The following is a 27,614-nucleotide window of genomic DNA, read 5'->3' as shown; positions in this document are numbered from 1 at the left end:
TTAATTAGTACATCTAATTTACTCGTACTTATAATTACAGCTAGGTATCTTAGGACGTCATATTTTTATCTCCCTATAAAATATAGTTTATTCGACACAGAATTAAACAAGAAAAACAATGATACCAAAATTATTCCAAAGAAAATAAATAGAGGTGGCTCAATTTAGGGAAAAAGGCACAGGAAAGAGTGATTTTTATAGGATTTTATTGTCAAAATGGAAATGGAAATCATTGACAAAGGTTTAAAAATTACCAAAGAAATATACCAAGCCAAATGAAAACGAACATGAGCAAAGAACAAATCCCAAATTTTCACAATTAGAAACAGCATATTCTTGATCTAATAAACAAAATAATGTCTTCATCTTGAATTCAATTACAATGCTGTTATCAGTATAACATCTTTTACAAGATGCTCTCCTCAATGACTTCATATTTTAATAGTTGATTATAAATTAATGAGAAAATTTTAACCGAAAATCTTCGGGTGTGAACTTTATACTCGAAAAATATAGTTGCGTGTGAATGTGAATTTTTTTCACAGAAAATTTGAGACGTTTCAATAATTCGTTATATAATGGCTATATCTGTGGTGTTGTATTTTTTGGAATGAATTTGATAGTCGAATTTACCAAATTAAAACAGCATGAAAGACAGTGTGTGGTGAAATTATCGCACAATATCAAAGTTTAGCTTCTATTTCGTGAAATAGAGTTCTCAATGAAATCTTTAAATACATGTACAGTATATTTGCATAATTTTTAACATGTAATTTTTATATGAGGAAATAATAATTATAATGAATCAACATCAAATCTCAAATACTTTTAAGTCCATATTTATTTGAATAATTATTTTTGGGGGAAATAATTTTAATATCATTGTTTTCCTTCTTTAATTTTATGTCGAATAAACTATATTTTATAGTGGGTAAGGGTAGGATGTCCCAAATACCCAAGTGTGAAACAAACTCTTAAATGTATATGATATTTAAACATTCATAAATTTTAAATTTTACATTGAGAATAATAAAATTAATTTTTTCTTTTATTTAATTCATATCGTAACTGATTTTTGCTGATATTTTGAAATCTGTATAATTTCAAACTAATCATTCTTTATTCAAATGCATATACTATTATCATTGATATTAACATAGATTGCAGGATTAATTGTGTTAACTTTGACTCGAGTTTCAGATATAAACTTGTAGGCTCTTTCTTTGACATTTTCTCAAATGATTTTTCATATCAAATATGATAACTCTGTTAGTAAGGATAACTGAAAATTTCTACCATAATATGCAAAGAATTGCAACTGAAAAGCAACTGAAATTGTGTTGGAAAATTATATCTACAGATATAATATAATATAATACAATATAGAGACTTCCATTGAGTCCGTCCATATTCTACAGGTATATCTGTAGAATAGTTTAAAATCAAGAGATCAATTTCTATGTAGAAATAAAGTCAAAAACACTTTACTTAAGAATTTATAAAATATTTATAAAAGAATTAATTAAATTACAAAGTACAGAGTATAAAATATTATTATAAAGCTTTATTGCTTAAATTTTATAATCTAAAAAAGCATTATTTATGAATATATAGTTCATTAATTACACATACAATAAATAATTAATTAATAAACTGTCATTAGATGATGTCTGAAATTTAGTCTTGGAGGACACTTGCAATTTGTGAGAGTTTCGCTTCAAACTTTTCACTGCGGCTGGCTTTTAGTTTTCTTATAATTTACTAGAGGATATACTAAAGAGATTCTTGATATCTGATTTATCGCTGGTTCTCCACTCGCTAGGAGTTCTCATCCACTTCTGCCAGTTGCCTAATCGCATATGTACCATTTTTCACCATCTAACTTGGGACTGGTTCTGACTACGTTTCATCTTTTATAAGGAAGTTTTCTTTTCCCCTCCTTCTACAGAAGTTACAGAATTCAAACAACCGAAGTCAAAAGTGTACCAAACGTGTACTAAACGTGACATAAATGACAAAGAAAATACTAAATCTGTCAAGCTCCCTTTACTGGATGCCACCTGTGTGCACATTGTTCCTCTGGGTGGTGATCCTTGATCACATAAGGTCAAATACTCTGTAATCACCTCATCAAGTAGTAAGAAAATGCTATAATTAACGAGTGAATCAATCGTATTCCTGATATATTCCAGTAGAATTTTTTTACACTGGATTATTTTTTATTAATATTTACTTCTGTTTACATCTTCAATATCAAAGTATGATTTGAAATGATCGTCAAAATTTGATAAAATAGTGACAATATATTTGTATCAAGCATTTATTTTTAGAAAGGTACTGAAATTTCAACAAAATATTATTATAATTTTAATAAAATAACAATATATATAAGCCCAAGATATGTAATTTATTGCTTTCACTAAAATGATATAGATTCATTTTCCAGAATTTTATTACACATTGTAAGAGAGAATGGTAAAAATTTCTCGGTAAATTTTAAATTTTTGTTATACACAATAGCAAGAAACAATTTTTATATTTTATTAATAATTTCTAATATGTTACTGTGCTATTTAAATATTAAAATTGAGTATAATGGTTCATTCATTATTAATATTACATTTAATTAATAAGTGTAGTCATATGCATATTTATTAAATAGAATAATTTCTAATAAATTGCATAAATTGAATTAGTTATTGTTTTAATACATAACATATGTAAAATAGCAGCATTATTATAGAATACACTACAGATAAACTATTATATAATGAAAGTTTGTTAGAAATTTTAATTTTTGTTGTTGCTGCAGAAACTTCATTACTCTAGCTAAATTAACTAATTTTGTTACTATTCCTATTAATTTTAATATTAAAAACTTAATTTAAATTAAATGACAATAATAATTGTTATCTGTAATGTCGAGATCCCATTATAACAGCAGAGATACTGTATGAAAGAAAACAATCGTGTGCTTATATTATTAAATTAATTGTCTTGAATGTAATTTAAAATAATTGACTATATAAATTTCAGTATATTATTAACAACAGTATAATAATTATCTCTTCACTTAAAGTTCTTTATATCAATTTTTATTTAGTTTTGTTATAAAAAAATAGATAGGAATGTTTCAAATGAACTTTCTTAAAAGCCTTTTATATTATTTAGAGATTTATTTGTGCTTAAAACGATATTTTGTATTTTGTGGAAAAAGCACTTGGCATTATCAGTTATAAATTTATTTATAACTGATAATTTGTAAAAATATTATTTATTTGTTTATAAAAATAAAAATAAATATTAAATATCAAATAGAAAAAAATATTCGAACAAAATTATTTATTTTATGAAAATAATTTTATTATTGGAATACTTTTCTTCCAGCTGATTACTAATTTAGATGGTATGGGATTTCTAGTTATTTATCATAAGCAAATCAGAAAAACTTTTATTCTGTGTAAGTAGAATAACAAACAAAACAAGAATAATACATTTTTTATTTAAATAATTTCTGTCATTAAACATTTTAATTGTAAAAAACATTAGCAAAGTGCATTCTTTATCTTAAAATTTTATCATTTTCAGATAATTCATAAGGTTAAACTACCATCATTTTATTTTCTTAGCTTATAAAAATATCTAATATGTAGGCCTATATTACTAAATAGTAAATTAGTTTTTCAATTGTAATCAAATAACTTACCTTTCATTTCAGTTTCTGCTATTATAGCATAGTCTATGATATGAAAGTCTTATTCTCGGTCTGATAATAGTTAGAAATAAATTATGAAAAGCATTTCTTTCTTGTCAAATATTATAAGTATTATTACATTGTTTATTACAATTACCTTGGTAATGCAAGTAAACAGCAATAATATAATAGTAGCAACTGTTATAAAGCAATGAGCAACATACTCCAGAAATGTTTCAAGTAGTAATTACATTTTTAGATTATTGAAATGACTTACATAATATTAATTTATGAGCATCTTATATCAAGTAGGATATAAATCCAATCTAATAGGAGAGTGCTCACAAAATAAAATTTCACGTAGAATCAGAATACAATAAGCTAAAATGGCTAGCCTCATTTTGCCCATTATGTACAGATCAGATTCACAATTCAATTGGTTAGTATCGCTAAACGATTGGAAATGACGTCCCAACTAAAAGAGCTTTTGGAAAACTGTGAATATCCGAATCGTGAGGGATTCTCCTTCCCTAACATCAATACAGAATACTTTATTGCGTTACCATCCAGTCAGCTTTGAATATTTCAAAAGTTTAGCTTAGCATTTTTGACATTTTACGTAAAATTTTATCAGTTTTGAGAAATTTTAACAGAATTTTTATTCTCTACGGATTTAATATCCTTTTCATTAAAAGAGAATCAGATTTGAAGATTTATAAAATTGTTTATTTGTAATATCTTGTTTTCTATACTTATTTATAAAAAGTTTTAAACAAAGCTTTTCTTTACTCTTATAGAAGTTTCTTTTCAAAATATATTTTCATTATTTTAATTCTTAGACTTTTGTACTCATCAGTCTGAAAGCACATTCTCATTTATATTTATTACATAAATTACAGTACTCGATTTTCAAAAACATTTTAAAGACTGTTATATCGTGATTTAAAAGTTCGTAATTCTTTATCTTTCTTTATCTTATACATAGGTTTAAAAAACTCTAATATATCAATCTCTTTCATATATTGACAAGGACAATATTGATATTGTCATAAAATATAAGTAATTACAGCATGGGCGCCCGTGCATTGGGGCACTTGGAGCACGTGCCCATCTCCTTTGTCATCAGATTTCTCTTTTTTTAATCCCCAAGAGATCTCTAATGTTTCATTTTATTTTAAACTAGCTTGTTCATAAAGTATTCCTTGCAGTAATTGTTACACCCAGCGTTATTAATTATCAATTTCAAAAATATACGTAGTAAAACCAATTTTAAGAACATTATCAGAATGTCTATACATACGTGGGACTTTCTTCTCGTAAATAGCGAATTTATAAAAAAATTATTAGAATTAGTTCGGTTTATTTGGTTACGGCTATGCAACACGTGGGCGATCTGCAAAGGGGGATGTCCTCCGGGAGGAGTTTTAAGGAAAATTAGCATATATTTATATGTTACTAATTTGAAGATAACATGAAAAACTCCACGTGACAGCCAGTTGGTGATGCGTGAACCCACCTCTGACTATCAGCATAACAGTTTCAATTCCATGCAGGTTAGTGCTATGTGCAACTCATCAAAGTAATAATATAAGGAGTCTACTTCGAGCTATATGACTGTCGCAGTAATTAAGTGAATGTAGTTTTTGTTTTGTTTTTTTTTAAATAATATCCTTTTTTGTATGAATTATACTTAGTTTATTATTTTAAAATTATTTTGCTAATAGATGGCGCTACATGTAAAACCAACACATCCAATGTAGGAAAACTAATATATAAAAATTCAATAAATATTTTGAGTGGTATGTACGACATTATCTAAGTTGGTAGAATGTTAACGGAAATGCCGAGTTTCGTAGCAATTGGTCGAACGGCCTAGAAGTGTATAGCAAACAAACAAACATTCTCATTTATAGATATAGGATAATTACTCATTTTTCACAGAAAACTTTTTACTGATGACAAAATTAAAAATACAGTAGACCCACCTATAACGTGGGTTCCTATAACAAAGATTCCTATAATGTGGCGAAAAAATTGCAACAGTATTCGTATAAGGACGCTAAAAGGAACTCGTCGCCGACTCGTGTCGCGACAGGATTGGTCAAATCTGGACCAATAGTGGACGAGCAGCCGAACTACTTTCCGCTGTCCAGCACCACGCTACGGAGAGTTTAGGCGGGTAAATTGAGTTTACTATCGTCTGTACAGTATTATATATAAATTATATATAAATTAGGTACTGTACATATAATTATATATTAATTATATATAAATTAGATACTGTATATATAATTATATATTAACTTAATTTATTGTAACTTTATTATAATTNATTTTACCTGAGTAAAATCTGTGCATAAAAAGTGAATTAATTATTATTTGATATTCGCCCGAGTCTGGCTCGGACACAGGTGAAAATTGTAATAACAGTTTACAATTTTCTTAATTGTGTATTCTAACAATACTGATCATAATTTGTAATGTTTTAATTAAGTACTTGTGCAAAATTCTGCAGAATATGTAGACTTTCGTTCTTAAATTGTTTTAATCTCAAGATTTTTTTGCAGAATTTTCAATTTCTTACTCGAAATTTTTGTTCTTTTCTTTCATTATTATATTAAAAAATTATTCATTGTTGCTTAGAAATAATTTTAGTGTCTAGTGTCTAGAACAAATTAATTAGATTTACATTGATCTATATAAAAATAATTGCCTCGGTTTTCGTTAGTTTCGGATTTCGCCGATTGTTTTCGAAAACAGAAAACTTTTCAGATAATCTAAGTTTGATTATACAAATAAATATTTGGCTGCAAAATATTATTACATGTGTACTTATTTTTTTACCGAATTTAAAGTAAAAATATCAAATTACTAGTATATTTACCAATACAGGGTTTTTTATCTGATTGCCGGTGAAGCAGTAAACCGTTTATCGGCAATGCAATCCCTAATCGACGATCACAGCATACCCACTCACTCATATCTGCGTTACGTAATTTATGCACAACTTTGAAGTTAATCGTTAAGTGTTAAAAACTGCACATTAAAAGTTTATCTATATATATAACCCATTCAACTGTCCGTCTGTCCCGTAACCGTTTGATAACGGACACTAGAGGCGCCCCTATCGTGTGTCATATTTAAAACATTCAAATTAAATTAACAATTTTAATTATTATTTAAATGAACAATATAAATTATTATTATTCATTTGGCCAATAAATTATTATTTGGTCAATATAACAATATAAATAATTCATTATATTTGTAATAGGAATTTATTATTGTCACGGAATGCCTGTAATGTTCACTAGGGGACGAATAACGAAAATCCGGATAGATTTGAACCGCTACGATAAAACGATAGGGTTTGAAATAGTTAAGCTAATTTTTTAATATAATAATAGAAACCTTTCATGGCACGACCAAAGAAACAGTTGTATACATTTATATATATTAAGTGCATCAAACTTTTAAAAATTAAGCACACACAACTTTCATATATTAAGTGCATTAAACATGCCTTATAGGAATTTGTAATACTGCTAAAACGCCCACTAGGGGGCGTCCCGGGCTACTAGTAGATAGATAAATAGATACAGGTATCTTTTTGCATAATGCATAGTATGTATAATACATTTATTTTTAGCTCTTCTCCCCTTTTTTAGTCCGCAGGCGCGCTGATTTACAGTATATATACGTTATAGTATACAAATATTTATTGGAAATACACAATATATGTTTTCATGCCATGTTTTTTCTGACAATCGTATGTTAAATACAACTAAAAATTTAATCGCAGACATTCTAGAAGATAATAGTATAACAACAAATGTAAATTGTCTTAATCAAAATTAAGTGGTTTTCAGAATTTCTACAATAGTCTTTACACTACACGTGGCTTTGGAGATTCCAAGTTCAAAGATTAGAAATGCGATTTGTAATCATAATTGGAATAGTTCGTTGAAGCTGACAAAAATTCTTTACATTACAATCCTTTATTATTCCATAAAGACAGATTTTCAGGAAAAGCATCTGTAAAAAAGTATTAGCACTAGTAAGTTTTAGCACGTAACGAGCAGTACAAGATTGGTTACCAAGATATACAGCTATCTACAAATCACAAATCTTTGTGACCAATGCTAATCACCATCTAGCCCGGTATAAAAAGTTTCATTGTTGATCTAAAGAGGAAAAGTAGTGTTTTAGAATGATGAATCATGATTTTCGATCTACCAGTTTAACAAGCGTATCAGAGTGAGGTGAATGTCCGGAAAGTGTTACCTGCCTGTGTCAGCTAGACCAACTGATCTAGACAATGGAATGTATAGAAACAGTTTGATAATCTGAGGCCATTTTTCATGATTTGTCTTTAAATACTTTCAATTATTTTGAATAAAGCATGAGTGAAAGAGTTATCGAAATGTTTCAGGTAATCAAATATGAATAAAATATACCAGTATTTTGAGATTCTACTCTTGTTATGTTAAACTGATTTTAAAATATATCCTAAAATATTGTTTTACAGTCCCAAAATCATACTCTTATTTGAAGAGATTAAGGTTTGGAGTAATTGGATCGTGGATTGAATGAGAGGAAAATTCTGTGAAAATACAAATATGAATTATTAATTGATTTCAAAGGAATAACGGAAATTTACGGAAGGTATACATAAAATTCTACTTAGTAGACATTAAAAATTTATTATTCCTGATTATTTTCTCAATATTTTAAAATTATTTATAAATTGGTAGATATTTGCTATTAATGATAAGATAATTATACCATATTACTTTCCTTAATAACTTCATTAAATATAATATAATTTTAAAATATTTTAATAGATAATTTTTTGGTCAGACTAACCAGGTTAACTACAATAAATGGGTTTTTACTCAGAGTTTTATCAGGCTCTTTCAATAAATGTTGAGATTTTTCGGTATAGCTCCTCTTATATTGAGGACCATGTATTCTGAACGCGTTGCATACTGATATGCAATACGTACGGAATATATTTTCATATGTTACAACTTTTTGATTCATATGCTATTTATGTATTTTTGCTAAAAATGCAATTATTGCTTAATAAATTGCAACTTTAACGTCAAAATTTTAAATTCATTTTTGAATTTCAGTTTTTTTCACCGTTTTTCTGAAATGTATTCATCTTAATTATTTCAGTAGACAGATTTTAAGAACAACATGAAATTTCTGGTTGAACTTTCGTAGTCTTCTGATCAAATATTAATCTTTGTTTAAAAAATTTATATTAGTTCAAAGTCAATCGAAATAATCCGTAAAAATTCTACTTCAAATTAGTTTCTGTGCTGTATCATTAAAAAAAAGCTTTTTCTCTATAATTCGAAATATATTTGATGATAATGAAAGGTCTCCATTCTATTTTTAAAACTTTTATTTTTTTATTTTTAGCAATTAAAGAGAAATGAAAGTTTTCATTTATTCTAAAATTATTAATTAATTATTTCCCATGATCGAAGAGAAAGTCTGAGAATGTTTTTTAAATATCCTAGTTTATCAATCTTTAATAAATTAAGTAAATTATTCTCTCATTAACATACAACAGCGCATATTTAAACCGTATTTAAAATATTTTATGCTTTAGAAATGCACTTTTATTTTTTTAATTTAAATTATATCTTTTACTTTTAATAAATACTAAAATAAAAATACTTACAGTTTGCATATAGAAATCAAACTTTATATAAATTAAAAATTCTACTTAATTTCTATAAACTTCAAACATGATTTAAATTTTAAGATAAAAAAATGTAATTTTGAAGCAACGAATTAAGGTTTGTTTTAAAAAAAAAAGTGAATACAGTTTAATGTTCACTTTAAAATAATAATTATTAAATTTTACTCTGTCTCTTAATTAAATTCTTTCTATCAATTTTAGTTCGAAATCAAAATAATTCATAAAATTTTACTTCAAATGAATTTCTATTATCTTCCTTCTTTCCTGAAAGAATTTTAAAGTAGTAACAATAGGAAAAATAAAATTTAATACATATTTTACTTTTAGGAGAGTTTTGAACTCTTCAATTGTTTTTATTTACAAATGTTCCACAACGTTTTTTTCCATCAATTGATTTATGATTTATCTTCCCGATTAGAAACCAAATTTAGTATACGCAGTATTTTCATTGTTCTGTTTAACTGTATGATTATATTTTACCCAACGTAATTCAAGTTATTTCTTTGGATTTATATTACGTTTTAGATTACTTAAACAGTTTCGTTTCTTCCTTAAAAATAATTATAGGGAAACATCTTATTTCTCTTCTAAGAAAGAAGCTACTACTTACAATAAAAATTATAACTACTCTAATTCTAATTTTACGCTTGTATAATAAAATAGCTAGATTTATTTAATATTTGTCTCTTCAATTTATTTTCATACAGGAAAAATAAGCTTTAGAACTATACCTACGTCTTAATCACGAACTAAATGTCACGGTTATAAACGGTTTCAAATGTAATTATTTATTTAAAAATACTTTAAAATAACGACTGGTTACATATATTACATTCTAATGTATAGTAAAAAACAGTTTTTTTATAAATTAATTAAATTATTTGTACATATAAAATAAATCAAGTATTTGTACTTTTCAATTCATGGGATATAATGTGAAGCCAAGATAAATTTATTTTTATAATTAAAATTTGAAAGAATGCTAATCACCATCTAGCCCGGTATAAAAAGTTTCATTGTTGATCTAAAGAGGAAAAGTAGTGTTTTAGAATGATGAATCATGATTTTCGATCTACCAGTTTAACAAGCGTATCAGAGTGAGGTGAATGTCCGGAAAGTGTTACCTGCCTGTGTCAGCTAGACCAACTGATCTAGACAATGGAATGTATAGAAACAGTTTGATAATCTGAGGCCATTTTTCATGATTTGTCTTTAAATACTTTCAATTATTTTGAATAAAGCATGAGTGAAAGAGTTATCGAAATGTTTCAGGTAATCAAATATGAATAAAATATACCAGTATTTTGAGATTCTACTCTTGTTATGTTAAACTGATTTTAAAATATATCCTAAAATATTGTTTTACAGTCCCAAAATCATACTCTTATTTGAAGAGATTAAGGTTTGGAGTAATTGGATCGTGGATTGAATGAGAGGAAAATTCTGTGAAAATACAAATATGAATTATTAATTGATTTCAAAGGAATAACGGAAATTTACGGAAGGTATACATAAAATTCTACTTAGTAGACATTAAAAATTTATAAAAGTGAATCGGGATAATGTCTGCTTGTTACTTCTCAATATTTCAAAATTATTTATTATTACCAGTATTTAATTTTGCAATGGAAATTTTGGAAATGTTGTCGGAGTAACTAAAATTTATGTTAAAGTTTTTGTTAAGGGAAGTTGTAAATGTAAAACTGGCAAATCAATCAATCGATTAAACACATATTACGCTCGTTGACAAAAAGAAGTTACGCCAGATAATGCCACCAGAGTGCCTTAAAATTGCCACACGGTACTTTATAAATAGGCCCACCAGAACCAAGCGGTTCCGTTCCATAAACATTGTGTTCGCGCCTCGCCAGATCGGCTGGCCATGTGGAGTTTTCCGGGTTTTCTCCACGTCTGTAACGCCTGGATAGGGGCCAGTTACTCCTAAAAAGACCTCCCAGAAGGCATTATTCCCCGCGAAATGACCATCATCAACACATAAGGTACTACTACTATTACATGACAATTACGTCATACTTTACCACGGAACGATATAGCCTAGAACCTCATGCCCATCTAGCTATACAAGATAAGACCTTATAAATAGGCTGGCAGAAGTTGGCTATGTTCAGAATTTTCGGTGTATCCGTCATTAAGTCGATACTTCGAATGGCATTCCGCTGTTCGAAGACCTCCTAACTTTGAAGGAGTTTGACTTCTGGCTCGCCACCGTGGGAAATCCCGCGTTGCCTTTCGTGGCAAGGCTGCAAAGGACGATTTTTCCAGAAAGATAATGCTAGAGTTTCATGGAAATTTCTCATTGCCGTACTTACTTGGCCCGTCTGGTCTCCAGATTTGTCATCTAGCGAGCATTTTTGAATGGAGGACGGGTTTGGCCATCTTCGAGCGTGGCAGTCGCAATATCCGTGCATAAATCGGAATGGCGTTCCATATCTGTAAGACTTCGCGCCCGATCGTATTGCCCAGTGTGCCGGGTAAGATGGTACACTACGAGGTGCTAAAGGTTCCTTTAAATTGTACCATTGTATACCTACGATAGTGTAATCCCTTACCATTCGTCACCATTGCCTTCGCGCAAAATTTATTCACGTGTTTTTTCTTTTTAGGGTAAAAATTAGGTGCAGTTGGTACAAGAAAATGAAGGAAAGATAAATTATTAACAATTTGAAAATTTAATTAATTATGTTTATTTTCTTAATCAAAGCGCTTATACACTTTCTGGGCACCTGTGTATATAAAATTAGAAAATTTCCTTACCACATATATAAACTAATAGTAGCTTTTCCAATTTTTCCTTTAAATACTTTAAAATAAAATAANTTGTTTTTAAAAAAAAAGTGAATACAGTTTAATGTTCACTTTAAAATAATAATTATTAAATTTTACTCTGTCTCTTAATTAAATTCTTTCTATCAATTTTAGTTCGAAATCAAAATAATTCATAAAATTTTACTTCAAATGAATTTCTATTATCTTCCTTCTTTCCTGAAAGAATTTTAAAGTAGTAACAATAGGAAAAATAAAATTTAATACATATTTTACTTTTAGGAGAGTTTTGAACTCTTCAATTGTTTTTATTTACAAATGTTCCACAACGTTTTTTTCCATCAATTGATTTATGATTTATCTTCCCGATTAGAAACCAAATTTAGTATACGCAGTATTTTCATTGTTCTGTTTAACTGTATGATTATATTTTACCCAACGTAATTCAAGTTATTTCTTTGGATTTATATTACGTTTTAGATTACTTAAACAGTTTCGTTTCTTCCTTAAAAATAATTATAGGGAAACATCTTATTTCTCTTCTAAGAAAGAAGCTACTACTTACAATAAAAATTATAACTACTCTAATTCTAATTTTACGCTTGTATAATAAAATAGCTAGATTTATTTAATATTTGTCTCTTCAATTTATTTTCATACAGGAAAAATAAGCTTTAGAACTATACCTACGTCTTAATCACGAACTAAATGTCACGGTTATAAACGGTTTCAAATGTAATTATTTATTTAAAAATACTTTAAAATAACGACTGGTTACATATATTACATTCTAATGTATAGTAAAAAACAGTTTTTTTATAAATTAATTAAATTATTTGTACATATAAAATAAATCAAGTATTTGTACTTTTCAATTCATGGGATATAATGTGAAGCCAAGATAAATTTATTTTTATAATTAAAATTTGAAAGAAAAATAATTTTAAAATTTAGTCATTACTGGAAAACTTCGATTGACTTCTAAGGTATCAGCAACGAAAATAATTAGCGTTACATATTACTTATTAAATTTATTTTTATTACATACTTTACAAGTCTTCATCTTCGCACACCGTTAAAAATTAAAAGAAAAAAATCAAAACTCTAAGAAAATATAAAAATTAATATTGTACTGTATATATAAAGTATTATTATTAGAAATCTTTCAAACTAATCACGTAAATAAAAAGAGTAAACAAAATACTTTTGCAAAATAAAAATTTATTTCTTAATTTAATTGAATCCAATACTGAAACAACACAGATATTGAACTGTGTTTGTCAAATCATAAATAATAAAATTAGTTTTAGTATCGAATAAGTTGTTCACGAATTACAAGTAAATTATATAAACGTCAGAATTAATGGAGATACAAATACTCTTATAGACTCAGATGATTCGAAAATCCGTTTCAAATTTGAACTCTGTATAGGGAGAAGCATCCAGACATCACCTAGAGGATGAAGTCCGCCTGCAACATCTATCATATTAGCTTTTTTTCTCATCTGCAGGTAAGAACATATTCCACTAGATTCCCATTAGTGTTGGCTAACTTAATCTACCTTTAGCTTTTTTTATTTCTTTTATCTAGAAAGCAAAGTCTGTTTTTTATCAAATGAAGCTCAACTCTATAATAAGAAATACTCTTTGACTCTAAATCTATAACTGAATTTGTTCATGCGAAAATTATATTTGATTATTGTATAAAACAATTTTAATAATTTATTCATTCGAGATTCTTTTTAATACAGATATTTTATCTAATTTTTTTCGGTTTTCTACAAAGAATTATTAAAGAATTTTTCTGCTTTTTTATTATGTACGTCAAACGTAAAGAATATTATATTATATTCTTATATAGATGTTATAGATTTATTTTATCTTTAAAACATAAATATTGAATAATATTTTAAGCAGAAAATAAATTTTCAAAAGTTTAAACGATTATATCTTCAATTATCTAAAAATAATTTATAGGTTTTTTTTCATTTTTAAATGAAAATTCTTATATATTTCTTTCAAAATAGAAAATATTTACTAAAAAATTTTTGAACTCAAAATCAGAATATAAAATACCAACACGAAATTTAGGATTCTTCTTGAATTCAAATTCAAGGTTATAAAAGTAGAAAATTTAAAATATATAGCGAGTGTCACTAGAGAGTAAATTTTCAAATTTTTGATAAAAATCGTGATTTGAAATCATTCTGGAAACATAAATCAGAATTTATTAGTGTAAAGATGCTGGTTAAAATTAATGATACATAATAATACGGATATTTATATTTTTAGTTTTTTTTTAAATATTATAATAGTTAAGTAATGTTACATTATATATGGCAAATATTTATCATTTAAAATATAAAATAATATGAATATAAATCCAAAGTTTAATAAACTTATTGTTTATTTTATTTTATTTTAAAATATTTATTTATTTCTTGTGACTAACAACAAGTTTGTAAAACATCAGTAGCGTTTCTAGTAGTATAAGAGAGAATGGGAAATAGGTTTGAACATAAAATTACTTTTTGTATATATATAAGAAGTATACACGTAAAAATACTTAATTTATCTATATTTATTGAACTATTAAAATTATATGAATAAATAATCATTAAGTATCAATATTAATCATAAATTTTTAGTTAAAATGGGTCACATATCNAGCGCATAACTTTTCGAATATTAATTACTTATTAAATAGATTATTTCTGTATCGTTTTAAGAGTAATTATATTCGTCGTTAAATGATCAGCAAAAATCTATATTTAATATTTTATTTTATCTTTATATAGATCCACGGTTCGAAAGCAAGTTCAATGTAATATAACAGAATTTTCTATAATCTTAGTATTATTATATTTGACTATAAAATGTATTTTTAACAAACACTAAGAAATTTTTGGAGTAACTCATAAAAATCCAAGTACTTTATCAAAAATCAATAAATATTTTTCTGGATCGGAACTATGCAAAGTAAACACGAAAAGAAAAATAATAATACGCTTCAGAATATTATTGAAAAGTTACGAAAATACTCTATATTAAACTATAAGGATTCATTTCTAATAAATAATAAATTAAAAAAGAGATGTTTATATTGTAAAATTATTATGGAAAACATAATTAGTAGAAACAAAATAAATTGAAAAATCAATAAATTTTCTAGATTTACACCCACAATTAGAAATAAGGAATGCCATTACAGAGAAAAAATTATTTTATTTTTTTTGTATCATCCTATAACAAAATATGATTAATACGTAATAAAAGAATTTCTTTCCGTCTAAACACACCACAATAAAAGAAGACAAATTTCACATTTTCCAAGAGAAACTTACAATTTAGGCAATTACAATAACAAGCTTTTAAAATCATTTAAAAAATAATAATAATTTATAACTATAATAAAACTAATTTCGTATGAAATGTTAAGAATATAATATTTAATTTTTATTATTTGCCATAATGTCAGAATAACAACATGAATCTAGCACCGACTATGTAATATTTTATAATTATATAAATTAGCATCGTTACTGTTATATTGTTTCCGCATGCAGGTAATTCATTGATCGTTCGCTTGTTTAATTGGAAGAAACATTAAATTATTTAACATTACTGAGTACTGTACATAATTAAGTTACGATTATTATAGATAACTACTGTTAATATCAATTTTAACAAAATATATGTAATTTTTTTTTCTACCGGAAATAAACATTTCTATCTGAATGCGATGTCATCTTTATAAGCATCTGTTCTCCATCAAAGCGCTTTCATGTTCAGAAAATGCGGTTGCAATAAAGTTAGAAGCATCTATTGTGACTTTCCTTAATATCCCTGTTCCTGGTACTAAACGCAGGAATAGCGCATCTGTATCCTTTCAGACAAAATTAATATGGAAGTCATGCATGCAATGTTTGCTGTACAATATCTTTGGACATGTGGATTATGTGAGCTGCTATGTTTCAAGCTGAAAAAATCATATATACATATAGAACTATACAATTTATATACATATTATTTTAAAAATTAATATTACTGTTGCGTAAAGTCCTAAAATTAATAATACAAATAATAAATATTCATGAAATTCGCGCATAAATTGCTATAAATTTTAATTGAGTAAACAGCGAGGTCAAATCGTAATCTTAAATTCGAATGGCTCTTCCATTACTGAATGTCCTATTCTATGTTTCATATAGAATAAGATTGCTTTGAGCTAGTCGAGTTATGATCTAACATATTTCAGTTTGAATTACTATCAATATCTCGTTTCTGTCATCGTGTCAACTTTCATTAGTAGTGGAAAATACCAGAGTTTCATTTATTTATATTTCTTTATATTAAAATAGTGAGTGAAGTATAAAAAATTGCCCTGTTAGAACAATTAAATTTCAAAAAAAATTTATTATAAATAACAAATTATATAAGTTAACTCAGCATTTATAGCTAATCCATCATTTTATATTTTATTACACAATTACTCAGTTTTTTAATGGCTGCTTATAAAAATTATTATATTTTCAATTAATTATGAAATTACATGAATAAATTATAAAATGTCAGCAATAATATAACATTAAAATATATTGGTATCTATTTGAATTTGTTTATGCTAATGCATGATTATCGAAATAATTATCATATGCATATTAAATGTCGATATAACTTATGTATATTGATATACACATACTCAACAGATTTATAATATTATGTATTATATGCTAAGCTATATTTTACATTCTATACAGGGTTACTTTGTAAACTATAGATTATAATGAATAACATTACTATAATTTCCTAAAAATTTTAAATATAGATGATTATTATATTTATGCTTAGTATATAATAACAACGATATTTATTGTACTAAAGGAAAGTCTTATTACACGGGGAGAGACTTGTTTTTTTTAACTGAATAGAAATTTCATTACATAATTTTATATTATAACAATATATATATTTTTTTATATACTTAATGGTCTTATAGATTAGCCTTTACAGTTTATATCAACCTTATAGCTACTAAAAGTATTTGGATTTTTATTGTTATTAGAGAGGAAATCCTTTGTTTGTAAGACAATTCCTAGTGTAAATTAAAACAGATAAATAAATAATTTTAATATTTGCCGTATTCAACTAATGGTAATAGGTCTAGTTAAACCATGTGATTAATTTTGTAAAGTGTTTACTTGTAAGCTTCTCAATACATGGATCTTGACAGTCAATTAACAAATACAACACTGAAATTCTTCCTTCATCGCAAAAAAGGCATGTAAACATGAAAACATCATATTTAAAAATTTATCCTCAAAATCAATATAATTTTTATTAAACCTGATATGTACAAAAATTTTTTGAATAATTTAAGTTATACTCAGTATATATCACTGTTATAATATGAAATGTATATATATAAAATTATTTTTAAAATAAAGTTATAAAATAACTGTTGCTTGTAACAATTTTCTCCCTGACAGAGCATTCGATTGGTTCATTATCTGGAAACTAGGCAGTGAATTTCTAAAAAAGAGACATCAAGAACTGAAATAAAGAGAAGAGAAAGCCAGTTTACTGTTGATTAGATGTTTACTACCAGGTAGACAGCTATAAGTACCGGTTTTCCTATCATACTGTCTCATATAATACATTTAACAAGATATATCTAGAACCGCCGGTTTTTTATAAGAAAACGATTGACAGATTGTTATTAGTTGTTTCCTTTTTTTTTCTCTTTGCAGATTTTTAGAAAAGTATTCAATTCATTATTTTTAATCGTTAAAAGAATTCCATTTTTATTTCGAAATTTGTTTAACGTCTAGCATGATTACTGATATTTGTGGACTGTACTAACCAAGGAAATATAGCTGTAATTTTGCGACTAGCAGATGTTATTATTCTCATAGAGAGTTAGTTGTCTTCGGTCGATGTATAATTTGTGTAAAGTATTCGGTTTGTTGGTTGCTCGTTTAACATCTTTAAAACTAGTTTGATTCATTTTCATGTTAAATCATATGTATAAGCTGTTGTGACATATACACATCGGTTTAATCTGTTTTAATTGTGTATGAATCTAAATATTGTATGAATAAGTTATGAATTGTTGCTATTTTACATTAAATTCGTGTTATAAATAGAGAATTAATGATAAATTATCAGAAGTCAATCTACAGTATTTTAATGTATATAGAGTATTATCTAAAGCTCTACCATAGTTTATGTATTCATGAAGATCAGACTATGGAAAAGTTCTGAATGATTTATCTTTATTATCCTAGTTATTATGATAAATTTAATTATCATAATTATCATTTACAGCAATTACGTTCCTACCTAAAATTTAATTTTGTTTGATAAAATCTTAGTTATTTCATTATATATTATCATTATTCTCTTTATGATCAACTTGATTAATCATTATGATTACAGCATATTTATAATTAATCTAATTATATTTTATTATATTTACATCTTTAGAAAAATATCAATTAAAATTTATATTAGCTAAATCAGTGGGCAAACATTCAAATTAACTTATTAAAATTACAATTTCGAAAAACTTTAACGAGCGATTAAAGATTTTATTATCGAATACTATCTGATGATATCTCGAAAAATAATTATTTAATAATCATAATCAAGTTTTTGAAACATCTTATTTATCCTTATACATTATATAACATGTATATTAAGAGATTAAGTAGCAATTAAATTAATTATGTCTCATTTTATGATACTGGAAAGTCTTACATAATATAGAAATTAATGAGGCTCTGTATCAGACCATTATTGTAACTTATATAAGTACTGTTTAACGACTTAAACATATCACAATTATTGAAAGAATGCTTTGATGTTAGGTGTGGTTTGTGATTTGTCCATTTTATCCAAAGACAAATGGGCTGTCGTAACAACTAACTATTGATCAACGGGCGGTGATATTATTAGAAGCTTGCTCGCACGTAAACACTGCAGACTGGGAGATCAGTGTCAGCTATGAACTGACAGAACAAAACTACTTAATATCTTGGATAGTAACAGGCATGTATCTGATAAATCCTGTTCGATGTACAAATGCAGGTGTTCTACCTATTACGTACTTTATCGATTTATTCCACATAAAATTCCTTGTAATAAAGATTTTGATACTTTCAAGCAGATAATGTAATAAATTTATTCATTAAATAAATAAAAATATTAAATCGTTTTTTTATTTTTTAAAATTGATATACGGATATACTAAAATATTAATTCTGAAATGGAAAAAACGGTGTAAAGATTTAAAATGTTCTGTTCGATTTTTTTTTGTTGCTTACAACAAATTATTTAATTTATTTTTAAAGAAAATGTATTGTCTTAAAAAAACTCGAAGTTACATTTATCTCTATTAATTATTTATTTTACTTTATTAAATAAAAAAGAAAAATCCTAATGCAATCATTATATCTTATGCAATAAAATTAAAATTCATGGTATAATTTATATTGGTTTAGGCCTAATATTAATCAGAATATAATTTACAGTAGATAATTTGGAACAAAATACTGTATTATCATAGATAAATACAGTAAACTCCTGATAACTCGGACTTCGTACAATTCGGGCAAATTGTTTCGAAAAATTGTATAGTAATTTAAAATTTCTTGATAATAAAAAAATTATAATTATAACAAAATTATAATTAACGAGTGTTTTCGATATCCGAAAGTCTTTGCGATACTGTAGTTAGTAAGTTTCTAAAGACTACATTGCTGTATACCGTACTGCCATAAAGTTTTTCAGCTCATCTCTGTAATAATAAATTCAGTAGTATAAGGAACTAAATCTCAGTAAACTCTGGTATAGAGCTGATCATAATAAATTACTGCGCTGTATCCAAATTCTCGTTTTTCACGTCGTCAAAAAAAAACGAAAACATGGACAACTTTTACTTCTTATTAATCTGAGTTTTTGGAGATTTACTGTGTTTAAAAACTTTAAATCATTAAATAAATTTTACAATAAAGTACAGATTGATCGAATCTGAAAATTTTCTGAATGCAATTTTATACAATACAATGTATTGATAGATTTGAAAGCATTATTTTTTTATATTCGATACTTAATCATGCCAGAAATTCATAGATGGCATTGCAATAAAGTAAAGAATCTTTAATATTAATTAAAATTGTTCTCTTTTATAAGTATGTTTGGAATCATAGTGAGTTATAGATATGTAAACTTACACCTAGTCTGAGGCAATTGATGAATTTCTTATGGTTAAACCCAGGCCCGCCGTAAGCGGGCGTGCAAGGCGTGCACCGCACGCGGGCGGCACGTCCAGGGGGCGGCAAATCGAGCGATCTGTTACGTAATATTTAAAGTCATTATCATAATACCCACCCTACTTATACCATAAGAAATGTCTTCGCATGAAAAAAATTCTGACCGGCGCGCAATTATTATATTCTTATTTATATTATAGCGTTAAAGCGCCTCTATTGGCATTTATCAGAATTAAGATGCAATGCGAAACGTCTGTCGGCAGGTTGAAACATCCGGTGGCGCCCGAAAGCCAAGTACCCATAGTCGTGCTCTATGACAGAAGTTGATAGGACTGGCGGTAATAGGGAATCCCCACAGAGCTTCCTTCTCAATTTGTACTTGTACGCATTCGAATAGTTCTATCGCATATCAAATTGCAATTATTTTGTTAATAATTTTTCTGACATGGGTCTAAGTATAATTAATCATATTTTAACGTTTAGATACCTACAAGTAAAATAATGAAAGTTTAGAATAGGATAAAGTTATTATCTATTTTTAGTNCACATCTTTACTATTTTTTTGTTTTGCTTTTAATAAAGTTTTGTATAATAATTATTGATTTAAAAATATATATATTTAGGCATTTACCTAAAATAAAGAACTGATGATACGATAATTAATTATTATGGCTTATTTCTGTATATATATATATATTTTTTTACTTTGATAATTTAGAATTTTCTTCATTTAAAATACATTAATTAATATTAAATCTGAAAATTCTCTTTGACGAAAATAAATATTTCTATTATACTTAAATTATTGCAATATAATGGATCCAGGAACATTATCGAGAAATTAGTAAATCATTTGTTGAGTAAATTACAAAATAATATTTTTAAAGTTTTAATGTAGGAAAATCATTAAAGTTAAGGATTTCAGAGCAATTTCTGTAAATAAATATTTATATGGTTTTACACTTAAATAAACAAAAATAACTTAGTAATAATAAATAGTTTTTCTTTATAAAGTATTTCTTTTCTTTTTTCACACCCTTATGAGACAACACTAAAGAGCCTTACTGGTAAGCTCAGCGTAGGTAGTCGTAGTTAGACAGGGGCGGCATAATCGGTATTGCACATGGGCGTTCAAACAGCTAGCGGCGCCCCTGGTTAAACCTAGCGTACATCTCTAAGAAATTCTAAAACATATAGATTTCATGGATATCCTCATTCAAAGGAACAAATAGATTGGATTGTCTTTGTTACTGTTGTTTCTATCTTTTAAATTTCTTTTCACTTATAGAATACTAAAGGTTACCCGGGAATAGAATCTCTTCCAATTAGGATTCGAAAACAAATCTTTCTGGCGAATCTCGATCCTTTTCCTAGTTGCCATTCAGGTAGACTTTTTCACGAATCTTTCAGCTCTCATTATATTGAGTTATATTATTGGCATCATACTTCTTTTAATTGCGAATAAAGTCTGCACTGACGAGTAAAGGAAAAATATTGTTATTCGAATAATCAGTAAAAAATAAGAAAATTCGAAAGAAACTTAAACTCGAATCCTCAAGGCGACAGAGAATTGGCAGGCCATTATGAAAAGTAATATTTAACTATTTACAAAGTAATATCCTACGTTATCTTCTGAACGTAGATAAGTGTAAGATAGATAAACAAGTTTCCTAATAAAATTTTTGAGTATGGCATTAAAGACAGATTCTTGATAGATAAGGTACTTCATTCTTCAGAATAGTTGGAGAAGCTATATTTTATATTCAGTCTGAATTCACATTATCTATGAAAGATCTCCTCTCAGATTATCGCAACCAAGAAAATCTCATTAATAAAAGCTGTTTATTCATTGAACACTTATCTATCATCCAAAAGACGACAGAATTCTTTCATATCTTGTGTAAATTGCGCATTGTAGGTAAATAAAAATGTAATGATACATATGATATATATATACTCACANAGATAAAATGCTATATTTTAAGCTAATAAAGTTTTTGCATTAGTAATAAAATAATGAAATTTCCTAATAAAATTCTCTATTATGACTATAATATTCACATTAAAATATCATATGCTTTTCATTATATTAAACTTATTAAATTATAAATTAACGTACTTTTATCGATGTAAATTGTTGCTATGTACTGTACCTATAACAACAATTTATATTATATTTATGTTGTATGTATACTTATGCACATAAAGATATATATTTATTGTCATTGTAATATATATATCTTTATGTGCATAAGTATACATACAACATAAATATAATATAAATTGTTGTTATAGGTACAGTACATAGCAACAATTTACATCGATAAAAGTACGTTAATTTATAATTTAATAAGTTTAATATAATGAAAAGCATATGATATTTTAATGTGAATATTATAGTCATAATAGAGAATTTTATTAGGAAATTTCATTATTTTATTACTAATGCAAAAACTTTATTAGCTTAAAATATAGCATTTTATCTTTAACATCTATTTTTATGCCTGACAATATATAAAAATATTGATAGAATTTTAATGTAATTATTTTATCAGTGTAAAGAAATCAAAAAAAATTCAGATTTTTCAATAGATTATATTGGATAAAAGTAATGCATTTTATGTTATTGATTCTTCCATTAATGGTAAGCTGTGTGATAAAGTGTTTACAAAGTAAAGTTTATAATCAAATATATTTTCATGTTCTGATTTGTTATATTCACAGTTAAATTTAACATTTTGCTTTCGGTAAATACAAAATGAATGATTTAAAATGATAAAAGTGAAAAGTTAATAAATGAATAGCATAAATTCTAATTTAAAGATATTATTATATTATAAAATCAATTATCATATCACGATTCAAACTAAGTTATTCCTGATTTAATTTTTAGATAAATTGTCCTCGAAACGTCATTAAGAATAAATTAATTGATTTCTCGATATTATTTTAATTTTCTCATTATGGTTGATTTGTAATTCTTCTCGATTATCGATCGTGCACAGAAATATGAAGCTGTTTTGACGAAAATATTGCTGTTAATCTGAACAAATAATGTATCTTATTACCGATAATAATTAATTATTTCAATTAAAAAAGGAATGTTTTTAAGCAAAATTAGAACAGAATAATTTTTATCTTAAAAGAAATTTATTTATTTAAAAGAATTTATTTCATCTTAAAAGATATAAATAAAATGAAAGGAAATTGTACGTTTTTATATAAAAATGTAATTTTCTTAAAAATTAAAAGTTATACTTGATCTTACAAAATAAATAAATAGAACAACATATATATATATATATGTTGTTCTATTATTTATTTAGTAATAGCTTATGTTATTATTTATTTAATAACATATGTATAACGTATTAAAACATAAATTGTTACTATAAAAATTGTCTAGTTTCTAATATTGGTTTTCGCTTATTAACTGTGTTTTTGGATAGCTCTTGACTCTTTTCAAGATTTTTTTGTTCTAGACAGAGGTATAACAAGCATATATATATATATAGATTAGATATTACCTAATTACTAATGTTTGACTATTTATTTAAAAATCTATAATATATAATATCGTAATATTATATTGTTTTATTAATAATTTTAAGAAATATAATAAATTATTGAAAGTTTACTTTCTATAGAACTCAACATTAGATAGAAAGTTTGATGGTTTGCTACATGGGATTACATAAACAAGGGACCACGTTCATATACTGATAAAAGTTGCTCTCTAGATTCCTTGCTCTGATCTTTATGATGAGTTTAATAGTAGAGTATTATCTTAAATAAGAAATTAAGAAACTAAAAGCAAGTAATTCACGTTCTTCTTAAAATAAATATGCATTTTGCTTTAAAATTGAATATTAAAAACAGAAATTAAAATACAAAATTTTAATTAATAAAATAATTTGTTTAATTAATCTTTAAAATATATNCTTTGACGAAAATAAATATTTCTATTATACTTAAATTATTGCAATATAATGGATCCAGGAACATTATCGAGAAATTAGTAAATCATTTGTTGAGTAAATTACAAAATAATATTTTTAAAGTTTTAATGTAGGAAAATCATTAAAGTTAAGGATTTCAGAGCAATCTTTAATTTTATGCGACATTAATAAATCCACGCATCCTTATGGAATAGGAAAGAATTTTATTAATTTATTTTTTTTTTTTATTTTTACATTACACAACCATCTTATCAGAGTCATAGAAGAATTGTTCATTCTATTTCTCAAGCAGGAAAAGTAATTTTCTGTAGTCATTATCGGTTCAATCTTAAAAATTTATTTTTCATTGTTTAGACCATCTTATATAATTTTTTTCTCTGAAAATTTAATCTTGTTCTACTTTTGTTTTTTAATCATAAATAACAAGTACTGTACATATATAGTTTATTTTAAAAAATGAGAGTCGGATTAATATTTTTTTATAATATTTTTTAATTATTAAAACACTCATCGATTAATTTTATTGAAATAATTCGTTTTAAAATATGTATATAACATTTACTAATAAAATTAATTTATATTAATATTAATTTAGTACTGATATATTCAAGTCGAATTTCAATGTCAAAATTTCAATTTTTTTAATTTGTAAAAATTTAAAAAATTTTAACACGATTTTTTGAAGTTGACAATATTGACAACTCCTACAAATTTTGATATTAATTATAAAATGATATCAAATTTCTGTTGGTAATATGAGGATTTTAATTAATAACTGTCATTATTTTCTTAATATTTTATATTTTAATTTTTAAAGAAAAAAAAATTAAAACCTTTATAATCAATATATTAAAACTGTTACAAAAATATAAGCAAGAACATCAGGATCGAAAATAGAAAGAGAAAAAGGAGATTAAATATTATTGAAACATTAAATCTATTTACTTTTATCATGTTCAATTCTAAATTAAAAATTACTTACTGATATTTCTAATTACATGTGTATACATATATACTGTACTGTATATAGAAAGAAAAAATTTTATATTTATTTATAATTAATTCCTTTTTAATTTAATTATATTAATGTTTAAGAAAGTTTTCTTTCTTTCAGTAAATAATAATTATCTAATATCTTTCTTTGATCAATTTGTCTTTTCATGTGTAAAATTCAATTATCCAGACATATTCTATATTAAATTTGTGCAGACATTTTCAATTTGATTTTTTTTTTAATTTAGAAGTATTTCACTTATTTTTACGTAATTATGATGTTCACTTGGATAATAGCTTTTACAGATAACAGATTCTTAGTTGAAAATTCTTTACTCTTTTAAAGAATAAATTGTTAATTTGGAAACAATGGAAAATTGTTAGATAATTAAATTGAAATTATTATCTTTTACTACATTAAAATATTTAAAAAATTTAATGGATATATTTTTCTGATGTAGTAGCATAATTTTCCTTGAAACTAATAATGAATATGATTAATTTTTAAAGAAAAAAATTAAAGAAGAAATTAAATGAAACAGAAGAATTCAGATATCATGTTCTTGTCAATTCTTTTTTGCATTTTTTCGCATTAATGCTTACGTTATCGACAAGAAAAGTTTTCAAATGTTAAGAATTTCGATAATTGCTGAATATGATATACATAAAATGTTCAAAAATGATAAATTGTCTGGTTGTCGGAACAATTCCAAATCTCGTACATACGAAAAAATAAAAAGGGGGAAAAAATTAAAAGATGGATGATGTCTTGATCGACTGAATAAAGTTATAGTCTTTCATTCTACTTTTAGCTGAATAAACAGCAAGCAGATTAATCAGCAAAAAATCAATATAACCATGATATCTAGTTTATGATCGAGTAAATAAATTCTTTTTTTAATTTTTGATTAAAAGCAGCATCGTTAAATTCAACTTATTACAAAATATTAATTTTAAATTGCATATTTTAGATAAAAATAAAAATTTACTTAAGAAGTTTTGATATTAGATTAAACTACAATAATCGATTTCTCAAATTAATTTTTAAGTTATTATATTTTCTTATTTTTTAATTAATTTTAAGCAAATATTAATATAGAAATAATTATTAATTTTATGAAAATCATTTGGTTTATGACCAAGTTTTCTATTTTACTGCTAGTTTTTAAACTTTGTATGATTGAAAACTATCATTATTATCACGGTTCTTGAACATGAAACATTTCCATTCAAGGTTACATTTTGGGCTAGTTCCAAATTTACCAGCGGTGCATTGAACCATATTTCAAATTTAGGTCCGGTATGACGGTGTAAAATGCACTAAAGAACGGTCCGTACACCCTCTATTGAGTAAATGCAACGGAGCGATAAACCATACACAGGTCATGTGATACAATTTTGGAACATGTCCTGCTTTATGAGAAAAATATCGTTAGTTGTGACGGTAAAACATCCAATCCGATCCAAAAATATAGATTATTAAACTTTCTGAATAATTCTAGAACGCAGCCAAAGCGTCTTTCTTTTAAACATTTGAGTAAATCCAGATAATTTACAAGATAATAAATCATTTTTAACAAGAAATTTTTTTCAAAACTGGAAATAATATCATTTGAAGCTTGAATTTTATCGCATTATAATAAAATCTCTTTACATTAAATGATATTGTCATAATTTATTTTCTTTACATTTTGTTTTAATCTTAGAAACACGATAATATTTTAGAAAGAAGAATCTTTCGAATAAAAAAATTATTCACTCGAATTGAATATTAATCAAATAATTATAATAAACTATTTAAAATTCACAATTCTTCAGAAATTTAACATTATTAATAAATAAATTAAAATGTAAAGTATCAAATAGCACTTAAAATATGAATTATTTAAGAATTGTATTATTTAAATTTTATTAAGTATTTATAAGTTTTCATTTATTGCATAAAGGAGAGTACGATTTAATGGATTCATTCGTTTTAAAATATATAATTATAATATTTTACAAAGAATTTATGTTTGTTCAGTTTAATTATTTATTTATTTAATGCTTTATATAATTATATAAATATTTTTAAAAACAGAATTTTAAATTAACAGAAGAATTAAAATATTTATTTTATTTTTGTCTATTCTATGATTGAAAGTTTAAAATACATTTACTATAGAAACCAGATAAACACTTCTATAAAAAATTGA

This window comes from Centruroides sculpturatus, unplaced genomic scaffold (assembly GCF_000671375.1).
Source record: "Centruroides sculpturatus isolate CEXI.00-Female unplaced genomic scaffold, Cexi_2.0 scaffold24, whole genome shotgun sequence".
NCBI classification, from domain to species: domain Eukaryota; kingdom Metazoa; phylum Arthropoda; class Arachnida; order Scorpiones; family Buthidae; genus Centruroides; species Centruroides sculpturatus.
The sequence above is the reverse complement of the archived record's forward strand: the minus strand, read 5'-3'. Positions refer to the sequence as shown.